General features: G+C 47.1%; 1 protein-coding gene across 1 annotated transcript in view; it reads right to left on the bottom strand.

Annotated features, from left to right (window-relative positions):
- The window catches only part of HYAL2 (hyaluronidase 2), a 68,144-nt gene that overhangs the window by 46,367 nt on the left and 9,419 nt on the right, over positions 1 to 12,358 (bottom strand). The window lies entirely within an intron of this gene.

The raw sequence follows: 12,358 nt of genomic DNA, 5'->3' as shown, positions 1-12,358 counted from the left end.
TTTCATGGGACAAGTGTCTGCGCCTGGCGGGCCTCTCCCTGGTACAACTCAGACGGGTTTGTAGTCCGCACTGTGAATGTAAGGGGGCTGGGCATGGCCGGATTGTCTACTTCTTGAATCTGTCTTTTTCCCTGAAGCTGCGGGTTAGGCGGCTTCTTTTAAAGCGGGATGGGCTATGCAGCCACCCAACGGCCCCATTCTCCTCTGGGTCTCGTGCGGTTTGGAGCTGGTTTGATCATCTTTGTTTCCAGCCCGATCACGGGCCTGGGGCACAAAGGGGACAAATATGTCGAGGGGGCGAGGAGAAAGCTGGAGACTAATGATAGTCAGCATGTCAGTCGAGGCGGCGAAGAGGCGGTTGCCTGGTGACGGTGGTCCTCTATGAACCCTGCGGTGTGGCAACCTTCGGTGTACATGCCTATTTATGCATCACCATATAATCCAATAAAATCTCATCTCAGAAAACTGACCTGCCCCGCTCATACTTCAGATGTGTTTATTTCCACCGACCCCTGGTCCTACAGGCCATTGAACACTGATTGCTTGATCTGTTTTACTATGCAGCCAGGAGGCCTGTTTCCCCAGCTTTCACTGAGGCCCAAGACACACTTGATAAGCCTATGACTGCGATAGGGTCGCACGGATTCTCTAAACGCTGGTTTCACTCTGCACCCATGGGTCACTCACTCCCTCTGTCTGCAGTGTCACGGATTTCCTAGCTGTGGCCTCACACAGATCTGTGGGTTCTCACTGATTCCCATATCACTGGCCCCGCACTCTGAAGGGAGTCTCACTCAGCCCCACCACTAAGCCAGTGCATAAGTGAAACTGAATATCGCCATATGACCACCTATGCCTCCCTGGCTTCCCTCACTGAGACTGAAGTGCGCGGATAGCGTGTCAGAATGTATGCCCTTATAGAAGGCCCTGTGATGCCCCCGGCAGTAGTTTGAGAGTGCCATCTGCATTGAGCAGTGTGAGTAGAAATTTACCATGGTCATCACCAGAGGCTATGCTATTGGTTCTGTGCGGATAGGAGTACTTCTGAATCTTGAGATAGTATGTGAAACAAGTTACATCACAGCCTATTGCTTGACGGAAAGCATGGAGAACGTATGTGGCAATGTCAGGGGCATAGCTTCCAGTGGTGCAGCAGGTGCAGTTGCACCGGGGACCAGAGGGGGCCACTAAACCCTGATTATTGCTGTATTTCAGACTTCAAACAGCGGTCATGGGGGCCCATATCCTTCCTTGCACTAGTGCCCATGACACAATGACTATGCCTCTTTGCATTGTACCATCAGAATTTGGCAAGGATAGTAGGAAAGGAATTTAATACAGGGCTAGCACGGCAGAGAGCAGCACTGAGCCAGGTATGGCTAGAAACCATGCAGGTCCACGTAGAAAAGGGAGGCATGTTAAAAGCAGTCTGCTTGGGCCCGGAATAGCTTCCCTGCAGTTAAACGCTGTCTCGATGCTGGTGGCTGTCTAGAGGAGGGAAGGACTGGGCCCATGTGATTAAATGTGGCGCCAGAGGAAGATAAAGTTACCGAGCAGGTAATCTTGGAACTGCCATGGCCATGGGATGCGCTCGCTGCAGACAAACCACAAAACACGAGTACAAATGAAGTCCTGACTCCTGGGCGGAGCCGAGGTATCTTTAGGGATAACGAGCAAGGAAGCATTCATTGTGTGCACATGGTAAGTAACCAGCATGCGGTTTGTCTGAAGACAAAAGGGAGTGTTTATACCCAGTGCTTTAAATGGAAATACAGAAGTGCAGGTACTCTTTAATTAGAGTACCTTATTTCTCCTGAGAAGTGCCGGTAATCATCCATTATAATGTATTGCAACAGTGCTGAGAAGTGCAGGTACTCTCTCCTTCAAATTAAAGAAGTGCAGGTACTCAGTACCGGACAGTACCTGCCCACTCAAAGCATTGCCCAATATCATCTACAAACTCTTATGTCTTCACATTGTGCCTTGGTGCAGATGCTCGTGGAACTAGAAAGCTGAGCTAAAGGTGGGCGAGCCAGCAAGTTTACAGGGATAGCCGAGCCAGCGGTCTAGCTTGGCTCTGAGAGTCCATGCGCCTACAGAGCCATGAGAAGATATCCCATATAAATCGTCGTGTAAAATTGTGGGTGTCTCTTCAAAATTAAATAAATGTTTTTTTTTTTTAAAAAGCGAAAGTGTTTCAGCTTAACAGAAATCATAGTTTGTAAAAATGAACTTAGAAACATTCCTGCCTCCCCCACCACCTTGATGACGCTGCCGTTAGTGAACTAAGAGGCAAGTGAGTTGTCTTGTATACCTACATGTGTCCAAGATTGTAAATAATATTTGGAGCAACATTAGTCTTCTGAATCAAACACGAGGATTTTGCGGAGCAGATTCCGAACTTACATATGTGAAGGTGCTCTCATATCTGATAATGGATATAACAAAATCATTTGCCTAGGATAACAGAGTTTGAATACGCATGGAATCAAGGACGTAGATTTTCTGGTTTCACTTTGTGTAACATGGTTACTCAAATGGGAATTTCTTTGTCTCTCCTTTTTACATCAAATGCTAGTGCTTTTTCTTTAATTCTAGGCACGTGAAGTTGGTGTGAGGGACAGGCAGAGGCCACATGAAAGCTTGCCCTGTTCTGGACTTGAGGTTCCAAGAGGACCTCGAGCTGAACCACAGCCAGCCATCAGAGAAACAAGTCCCCAATTTACTAACACCCTTTCAAGTTCCATATTAATGAAGGCAAGGCCTTCTAGAGCGCCTTATGGGCCGGAGGAGTAAGCCAGGAGAGAGCCAGGCACAGCAGATATACACTCAAAGGGAGTAGATAGCAAGAGCATGATTTCAGTGGTCCGGTCCAAGAGGCAGTGAACAGAGAGAGGATTGGCCAGAAGTGTGGTTGTGGGCAGAAAATGCAGCAAAGGAGACAAAAGGGATAGAAGGGTTGCGAAAAATCTGCCCTGCATTCGCCACACAGCCTTTAAATTGACCAATCAGGGCTGGCAAGAGGACAATTTAAGGACGGCTCCGAAGCAAGCAAAGAAGAAGTAAAGAAAGAAAGAGAGATACAGGAAAGGAAAAAAGAAAATGGGAAATGAAGGAAGGGAAGAGAAAGGAAAGAAAGAAAGAAGGAAGGAAATGCAAAAGTAAGAAAGGAGAGAAGGAAAGGAAGCAGGAAGTAAAGAAAGAAGAATGACAGGTTTGTAAAGAAATAGCTCCCTACTGAGCTTATATTCAGAGTTCATGTGAGCCACTAATATGTTGTGAAAAAGCAGTTGTCAGATCAACAGGCCACTTAAAAAGGAATTTATAACAGCAATGGCAGGCAACAGGAATTGATAAAGCTGGAAGGTTCCTTGTGTGTAAATGGCACTGCTGGTGGAAAGCGTCATGCTATCACATCAGGCTCCACAAACAAAGGCAACACTAAAGTAATAATAAAGTAAAAACAAAAACTTAGGCACTCTCCAGGAACTACCTTGTGTACGGATGTGCTCCTTGCATAAGGGCTAAATGCTGTCGCTCAAACTGATATTAGCCAGTGGCTGAAGTAGACTGACCTATTGCCCCATGTTGTGTCCTGTAGTGGCGGATCAAAATGTGAATGAAGAAGGTGGAGCTATGCCACGAACAACATGCCTCTGTGAAGCTCCTGAGCCTTCTGTTCCACACAGCAATTTTATTCGGCCCGGGCGGTGGTGGCCCTCCTGATGTTTCTTGTGCTCCCAGAATGCCCTGTTGACTTCTGGATCCGAGAGGGGAGCCTGGATGTGGCATATGTGGGTCAGCCCGTGCTTTGAAGACCAGCACAGCTTCCCACTGGAATTCACAGCCTTGGTCTCAACTTTCTTGTCTTATGCGGCTCCTCCGTATCTCCTGCCACTGCTTGATGGCCCGGGTGCTGCCAGTGAACACCGCCCAGCAAGCCACCACCGGTATCTTTTCGCAGCAACTCCTCTGGCCTCCGAGACGTGGTGCTACCAGTGCAAGTTAGCTGGCAAGCCGCTGCATGAGCCTGTTCCTCTGCGATCCCCCGATCTATGTGGCAACTGACAGGGCCTGCAGTGGGGTCACCTGTTTAGCTGGAACATTGCTGGCACTCCTCTCTGGCGCACCTTATTTAAGACAACCCGGTTGATCGTAAGTAAGTACTGGATTGGCGAATGGCCGCCATTTTTGCCTGGATCGCCCCAGGAGGTGCTGGTGCTATTGGGTGATGACTGCCAGCAAGCTGCCTCACATGTGCCACCCCCTCTGGTGCTGATAGCTTCTTGATGCCTGCTGACTCTGCTGAGGACTGACTTCTGGGCGCTATTAACCTCTCCTCCATCAGGGAGGACTGATCCTGACCCTCTTAGTAGGAGCTTGCAATTCCCCACTGCTTTGATGGCCTGCTGAGTGGCACCCTTTCCGTCTCTCGACATCGCGGGACCCTGGACTCTCATATTCTTCCAATGCTTCAGTGACTCACAGTACCTATGGCTATGGGCAAAGCAACACTTCAGCTTACATTCGCAGAGGCTACCCAAGCCACCAAACAGCCACCACATAAACAAACATGGAACTTAAGCTACTGAAAGGCCACTTGTGACGTCGTCTGGATACCACGGAACAGAAAGTTGATTATGTTGATGTGCGGGTGACAGAAACCATGACATGGAACACTGAACTCTAGAACATGCAGGAGAAGTTGACAGACTTGGAAGATCATAGTCACCAAAATAATGCTCATATCTTTGGGGTCTCAGAATCAGCTGACACACCGGATGTCCACAGTTCCGCCAGTCCTTCCTTTCACAACTGTTGGGATTGACCTTTTAATTTCCACTGTTGTTTGGTCAAGCGCATCGCACTGCCTCCCAATCCTTATTGTCTCTTCAGGGCCATATCCCATCATTGCCTGTCTTCTTTGCCACCAGCAAGGGAGAATGATCCTTTCTGAAGCCATCAAACATGGCCATACTCCTATAACAGCAATTGGGTCACCTTCTCAGTACACTACTCATACGAAACACACATACTACTGAAAATCTTTCTGGCACTGCATCCAGTGCTTCAGAAACTGGAGCTCTGATTTAGACAGCTGAAACTGGCCACCATGCTGATGACTGTTAATGGTACACTCAAGGAGTTCTGGGAACCCGCTGACTTGAAGCTTTGGCTGAAAGACATCAGCACCAAAAGGCAATAAAACATGAATGTCTCCCTGCCTCTTTCTCTTCCACCACAGGTACCCCTTACAAGACACCCTTAAGGAACAGGGACTTGGACACAGACTCTTAGTTGGACCATCAGCATGACAGGGACAAATCCAGATTGCCTCACAAACTGTGACTTCCATCCACCACCTGATGAGCAGAGGCCTTCTCAGACTTTAATCCCTCCCTGACCTGAATGGTTTTCTTCACTCGCTTTTTTGGAGTGGCAGTCGCTTGTGGTGATCTACTCCTTATCCCCCTTCTACTCCACGCCAGATAATTCACTATGCTGCAACATCATGCTGCGCATCCGACTCTGGGGTCCCTCAATATAAATTAAATGACCCAAAAAGACAGTAGGCTTTTTAGGTTTAAAAAAACAGATATTGTCCTTATCCAAGAAACGTATGAGGAATGGGCGAAACATCAATGCAATTGAGTAAAATCCTCTTTTCAACAGGATCTGATAAGCAGCCTCCTGGTATCCAACTCCTCCTGGCATCCACCCCTAGGAAGAACAGAGTAGACATTTTATTTCATAAGCAACTTCCGGTTTGGGTTATGAAAATGTGGTCGGATGACCACGGACACTACATGTTTGCATGGATGACGATCTTGGTCGTCGGTTCAGTGTATGCCCTGTGGGTATGAAGTGCCCATAGTTAACCAATCTTCAGAGGTTGCTGGTGGAATTTGGCTCCCATCAACTCAGCATTGATGGTGACTGGAACCTGATCCTTGATCCTTTGTTAGACAAAGCAGGTAGGTTGAATGTGAGACACAACAGTTGTTGGACTGTGCTTTCAGACTTGACAGACAACTAAGTGCTGCATGATGTGTGGCACCTACTGCATCCTTCTGACCGAGAATATACTTACCTCTCACTTGCCCACGGCATAGAGTTTTTGTTAGACTTCTCCCTGGCAAACGCTGCTGTACTGCTGCTGACTAGGGCATGGCACATAAACATAGGGGCAGTCTCAGACCATGTTCCCTTTGCTCTCACCCTGAATTTACAATTGACTCTGCCCAGATCCTACATGTGGCAATTGAACACTTCACAACTTTATTACCCAGAGGAGAAAACCAGACAGAAGACCCTTTTCAATAATTACCTAGCAGTCAATGAACCAACTGCAACTTCCAAGCAACTCTTATAGACAGTAGGGAAGGTATGCTTACGCGAAATGCACGTGCCACGGCTGCTGCTGAGAGGACAGCGTTGGAAAGGGATGTACAAGCCCTCCTAGGAAAAAAATCAAGATTATCCTACCCAGGACTGCCAGCAAACTCTTATGACAAAGAAACTCGAGTTTCTGAGTATATACACATTGGTGGCTGAAAAGGCGCTGTCCCACATCAGACAGAATACCAGAATATGGCAAAAAAGTAGGGCGTCTCCTGGCGCTGCAATTGAAAGAGAGGGAAGCACAGCTGGCAATCGCGGCCATCTGAATGGCTTTTGGCACCATCCCGAAACATCCTCCAGACATTTTTCAGGAATTCTCCACCTTTTGTATGGCACATTACGCAACAGATTGCCAAGGTGACACCTCTCGAGAACAAGCGTTCATGTTCAACCTCTGACTCCCCACTCTCCCAGCAAGCGATATAGAGGATCTAGGGTTGGTCATTTCAAAGGAGTAGGCACCGAAGCCATCAAATCCTTATCCACAGGCAAGATACCTGGGGAGGATGATTTCCCCTCTGAAATTCTGAAACCCTACCAGTGACTAAACTCCTTACCGCCATGCTGCAGGAAGCAGTGACCATGGTTTTTCTCTGAAGTGAATTTATTAGAGTGCATATTTCCCTCATTCCAAAACCGGGAAGGGAACCACCGTTACTGTGCCAACTACCGCCCCATTTCACTCCTGAACTGTGATAGAAAATACTAGCTAAGGTTCTGGCCACCAGGTTGGGGCTTATGATCTGGTCCCTGATTCAAGACAACCAGGTGGGCTTCATATTGTACAGGTCGTCTCAGAACCATCTGCGCACTCTAGCCTATGTCATCTGGTCAAACAAGTCGGATCCAGATGACAAACTACAGCTCTTCCTTGATTCGGAGAAAGCATTCGACCAAGTTGAATGACTATACCTGTTTCGCACCATGGCTAGATTTGGAATTGGCCCCAAATTCATTCAAATGGTCCGGTCCCCTTACAAGCCCCCTGCTGCAAAGCCCTCTGATGTGCATCAGTCTTGTCTACAGAGAAGCTATGCATCCTCCACCAGTAGCCTGTGCCCACGACTGTGACTCAGGAGGATTGGCAAAGCAGCTCATGAACATTTGATTTACTGACTGAATGATCAGGAGCACATATTAATTGCCGTATAGGGCACGCTACTTCATGAAGAATAGTGACATAGTTGCCTCTAGAACTCTGGTTTCTTGTGATTGTAGGCCAGCACTGTACCCGATCCTGATGTGCCATTGTACCAATCCTGATCTGCCAATCAGTTTCCAAGACCTGTTAACAGGGTCCTCCACGAGACCCCAATGCCTACTCCCACCCACCTGACAATGATCTGATACTACTTAATTCTTTATGGGGGAGTGGGACTTCACTGGCTTGCCACCCACCCATTTGCAGGGCTACCCCCAGGGGCCCTCTTACTCATTTCCATTCTTCTGTCGTAGACTGGAAGCCTCGCATTCCACCACACGTGTTCTAAATCCTAGTGCCTTTATGTCACTTTGTCCCTCCTTACCCCTTGACACTGACCCATTCCACCATGGCTTCGATTTCTTGCTCCTTATTGCCTGTATATGTCACTAGTAGACAGTGGTCTATATTTCCTTCCCTAAACCATCTTTGTCTGTTAAGATACAGGTTTTGATAATGGGGAGGGAATTGTAGATACTTAGGATGACATGTGATGATGTAATCGTATGCCTTTTGCATTCCTGCAGACGCACCTGTATTCTGTAATTTGTAAATTTTTCTGTCTAAACATTCATTAAAAAGATTCAAACCAAAATGTGACCAATGGATGATGAGAGGTGATTGAAAACCCAGTTAAGTGAGTATATTATACATGTAACTTTAGTAAAATCAGGTGGTCTTGGATAACGCCAGACCTAAAAAGAGAGAAAAGTAAAAGATAAATGTAAGCAAATCTCGCAGTGAAGAATGCAGTAATCTCACAATCAGAAGTACGACTGTGGCATTCCTTCAGTTAGAGATAAAGGGGCCAGATGGAATGGGGAATGAGGAATGCTTTACAAGAAGGGTACTTGGGAAGCCTACCAGCAGAAAATAGATGAGTGTTAGTCTCCGTCATGGCTATCCTAGGAACCAGACAACTACGTGCAAATATTTAAATTAAGTCTACACTTCAATCAAGGTGTGATACCACCAGAGAATTAACTCTCCAAAAAGATGTAATGCTTCATATGAGTGAAGAATCGTCACTAAATGTTAACACTCTAGCTAAATGCTGAATTAGACATAACTATAAACACTGTTTTTGCCCACCTGCAAGAGAGCCTTGTTTCGGTTAAATGTTAATAAACTGCTCATAAAGGGAAATGTTAGATTGTTGGGGGATGTGGGCAAGTGGCCCCATAGCTGAGGTGAAAGCACTTGTAGATTTTCTGCCACTTTCAAGGTCACAGCCTAGCAGACAGTGCAACTGTTTGGTTTGTTAAAGACATACGGGAGACTTCCAGAAAGTTAACCTATGAATGCATTCTGCTGGTAGATTACCCTTGACTTTGTGGTTTGTATCTCACACTTTCTGGCTTTCCATTTGCTGCCTTTATTTGCTTTAGGATCTCCAGGTTCAGTTCGTCCCTTCCGTTGCGGAAACTGTGTTTACTGAATCCTTTAATGAACTTGCTTTCTGTTAACAGGCCTTTAAATCTTGTTCTTATCGCGTCACATTTGCTGTGCATTCTAAGACTGAGATCAAATGGCAAGCGCTATCTTTCAAGGGCACTTGTTTACTTGTCTTTCTCTGAATTGTAAACAAGAGGATTTATGTGACAATCGTGCTGGATACTGTAGGTTTAAGAGTTTTTTTCTAGCACGCAAGAATATTTAAACAAACTGTGTAATTATTTCACAATATATCAGAATTATAAACAAAAATGAAGCATATTTATTGTTATTTCTGAAGTATGTTGGAAACAAATACTTTAGTATGATCAAAGCTAATCATTATATTAGGTGGTGCAATTGCCACACATTTTCTTCTGTGCACTGTATAGTTTTATTAGTAAAACTGTACATCTGTGCAAATGTAATGGCCATTTTAATTGAAAATGCGTTGGTTGTAATGACAGTGTGCTACCACACCATGAATTCTCCACTCTAGGCCACTCCACTCTACTCTGCACCACTCCACAACACTGCACCACTGCACTCTGCACCACTCCACTCTATGGCACTTTACACTACGCCTTTCTACTTTACCCTGTACCACTCTTCTCTATGCCAATGCACTCTTCACCACTGCACTCTTCATCATTCCAGTCTAGACCACACCAATCTACTCTCTGCCACTCTGAAACACTGTTCTCTAAGCAACTGCACTCTATGCCAATACATACTATGCCAATGCACTTTACTCTGTAACACTCAACTCTATGCCCCTGCACTCTACCCCAAACACTGTATGCCACTCTAATCTGCTCTGCATAAGTGCACTCGATGCCACTGCACTCTTCACCACTTTATGCCATTACACTCTATGCCAATCTACGCAACTGCACTCTACTCTGCACCACCCCCTTCTACTCCACGTCACTCTACTCTGAAGCAATCTACTTTACGTCAATGCACTCTATGCCACTCTACGCCACTCCACTCTAACCCACTACACCCTACACCAATCTACTCTTAACCACTGCACTCTATGCCAGTGCACTGTATACAACTGAAATCGAGGTCACTGCACTCTACACTATACTCTACTCTGCATCGCCGTACTCTATGCCACTGCGCTCTACGCCACTCTACTCCACTCTACACCACTGCACTCTGACACCCAACTCTGCAGCACTGTAGTCTCTGCCACTGAACTCTACGTCACTCTACTCTTCACTGCTCCACTCTGGGCCACTGCACTCTATGGCACTATAATCTACTCTGCACCACTCTATGCTACTCAACTCTGCACCACTCTATGCCACTGCACTCTATGCCACTCAACTCTACTCTGCCCTCTATGTCACTGCACTCTATGCCACTTGACTCTACTCTTAACTCTATGCCATTGCACTCTACGCCACTGCATGCTACTCTGTGTCACTCTATTCTGCGCAACTCTACTCTGCGCCACTCCACTCTGTGCCACTCCACAATGCGCCACTCCACTCTACACTACACTCTAAGATGCACCACTCTAATGTAAGCCACTACATTATACGATGCACTGTACTCAACTTAATTCAATGCCACTGCACTCTGCACCACTATACTCTGCAACACCCTATGCCAATGCACTCTACACGGTCCACTCTGCTCTATGCCACTCCAGTGTATGCCATTCTACACGACTTGACACTATTCCACTACAATACATAACAGGCTCTGCACTCTAAGCCATTCCATCCTACAACACTCCATGACACTCTCCTCTATGCCACTAACGTTTAGCTATACTGAATAGCAGCAACGCTTGGGAATACTCCATTCTACGCCACTCCACTGTACTCTGCGCCACTCCACTCTATGCCACTCCACAATGCGCCACTCCACTCTACACTACACTCTAAGATGCACCACTCTAATGTAAGCCACTACATTATACGATGCACTGTACTCAACTTAATTCAATGCCACTGCACTCTGCACCACTATACTCTGCAACACCCTATGCCAATGCACTCTACACGGTCCACTCTGCTCTATGCCACTCCAGTGTATGCCATTCTACACGACTTGACACTATTCCACTACAATACATAACAGGCTCTGCACTCTAAGCCATTCCATCCTACAACACTCCATGACACTCTCCTCTATGCCACTAACGTTTAGCTATACTGAATAGCAGCAACGCTTGGGAATACTCCATTCTACGCCACTCCACTGTACTCTGCACCACTCCACTCTATGCCACTGTGCTCTACAGCACTTAACACTACGCCTCTCTACTCTACCCGGTACGACTCTACTCTATGTCTACACATCAATCAATCAAGGATTTATAAAGCGCGCTACTCACCTGTTAGGGTCTCAAGGCGCTAGGGAGGGAAGCTACTGGTCGAAAAGCCAAGTCTTGAGGCGTTTCCTGAATGAGAGGAGGTCTTGGGTCAGGCGGAGGTGGAGAGGTAGGGAGTTCCAGGTCTTGGCGGCTAGGTGAGAGAAGGATCTTTGTCCGGCGGCGGTGCGGCGAATGCGGGGGATATAGGCAAGGGCGAGGTTGGTGGACCAAAGGTTGCGGGTGGGGGGGTGAAAGGTGAGTCTGTCGTTGAGGTAGGCAGGACCTGTGTTGTGGAGGGCTTTGTGTGCGTGCATGAGGATTTTGAAGGTGATCCTCTTTGATACTGGTAACCAGTGTAGGTCTCTGAGGTGGGGTGAGATGTGGTCGTGGCGTGGACGTCTAGAATGAGGCGGGCGGACGCGTTCTGGATTCTTTGCAGCTTTGTTTGGAGTTTGTTTGTTATTCCTGCATATAGGGTGTTTCCGTAGTCCAATCGACAGCTGACCAAGGCGTGGGTGACGGTTTTCCTGGTTTGGACGTGAATCCACTTGAAGATTTTGCGGTGCAAGCGGAGGGTGTTGTAGCAGGAAGAGGAGATGGCATTGACCTGCCGAGTCATGCTGAGTGTGGAATCCAAGATGAAGCCCAGGTTGCGTGCGTCGGTGGTGGGTGAGGATTCTAGGGAGGTGGGCCACCAGGAGTCGTTCCAAGCTGAGGGGTTGGTCCAAAGATGAGTATTCCTGTCCTGTCTGTGTTTAACTTGAGGTGGCTAGATTCCATCCAGCTGGTGATGGCATGAAGGGCCAGATGTAGCAAAATAAAAAATTGCGAGTTGCAAATTGCGAGTCCTACCGACTCGCAATTTGCAACTTGCAAAAGTGCATGCAGAACCTTCTGCGACTCGCTATGGGGTCGCAAAGACCCACCTCATGAATATTAATGAAGTGGGTCGCATTTTGCGACCCCATAGCGAGTCCATGCACTCACAG

Source organism: Pleurodeles waltl, chromosome 9 (genome assembly GCF_031143425.1).
Source record: "Pleurodeles waltl isolate 20211129_DDA chromosome 9, aPleWal1.hap1.20221129, whole genome shotgun sequence".
In the NCBI taxonomy this organism is placed as follows: domain Eukaryota; kingdom Metazoa; phylum Chordata; class Amphibia; order Caudata; family Salamandridae; genus Pleurodeles; species Pleurodeles waltl.
This window is presented reverse-complemented; position numbering and strand designations above follow the sequence as displayed.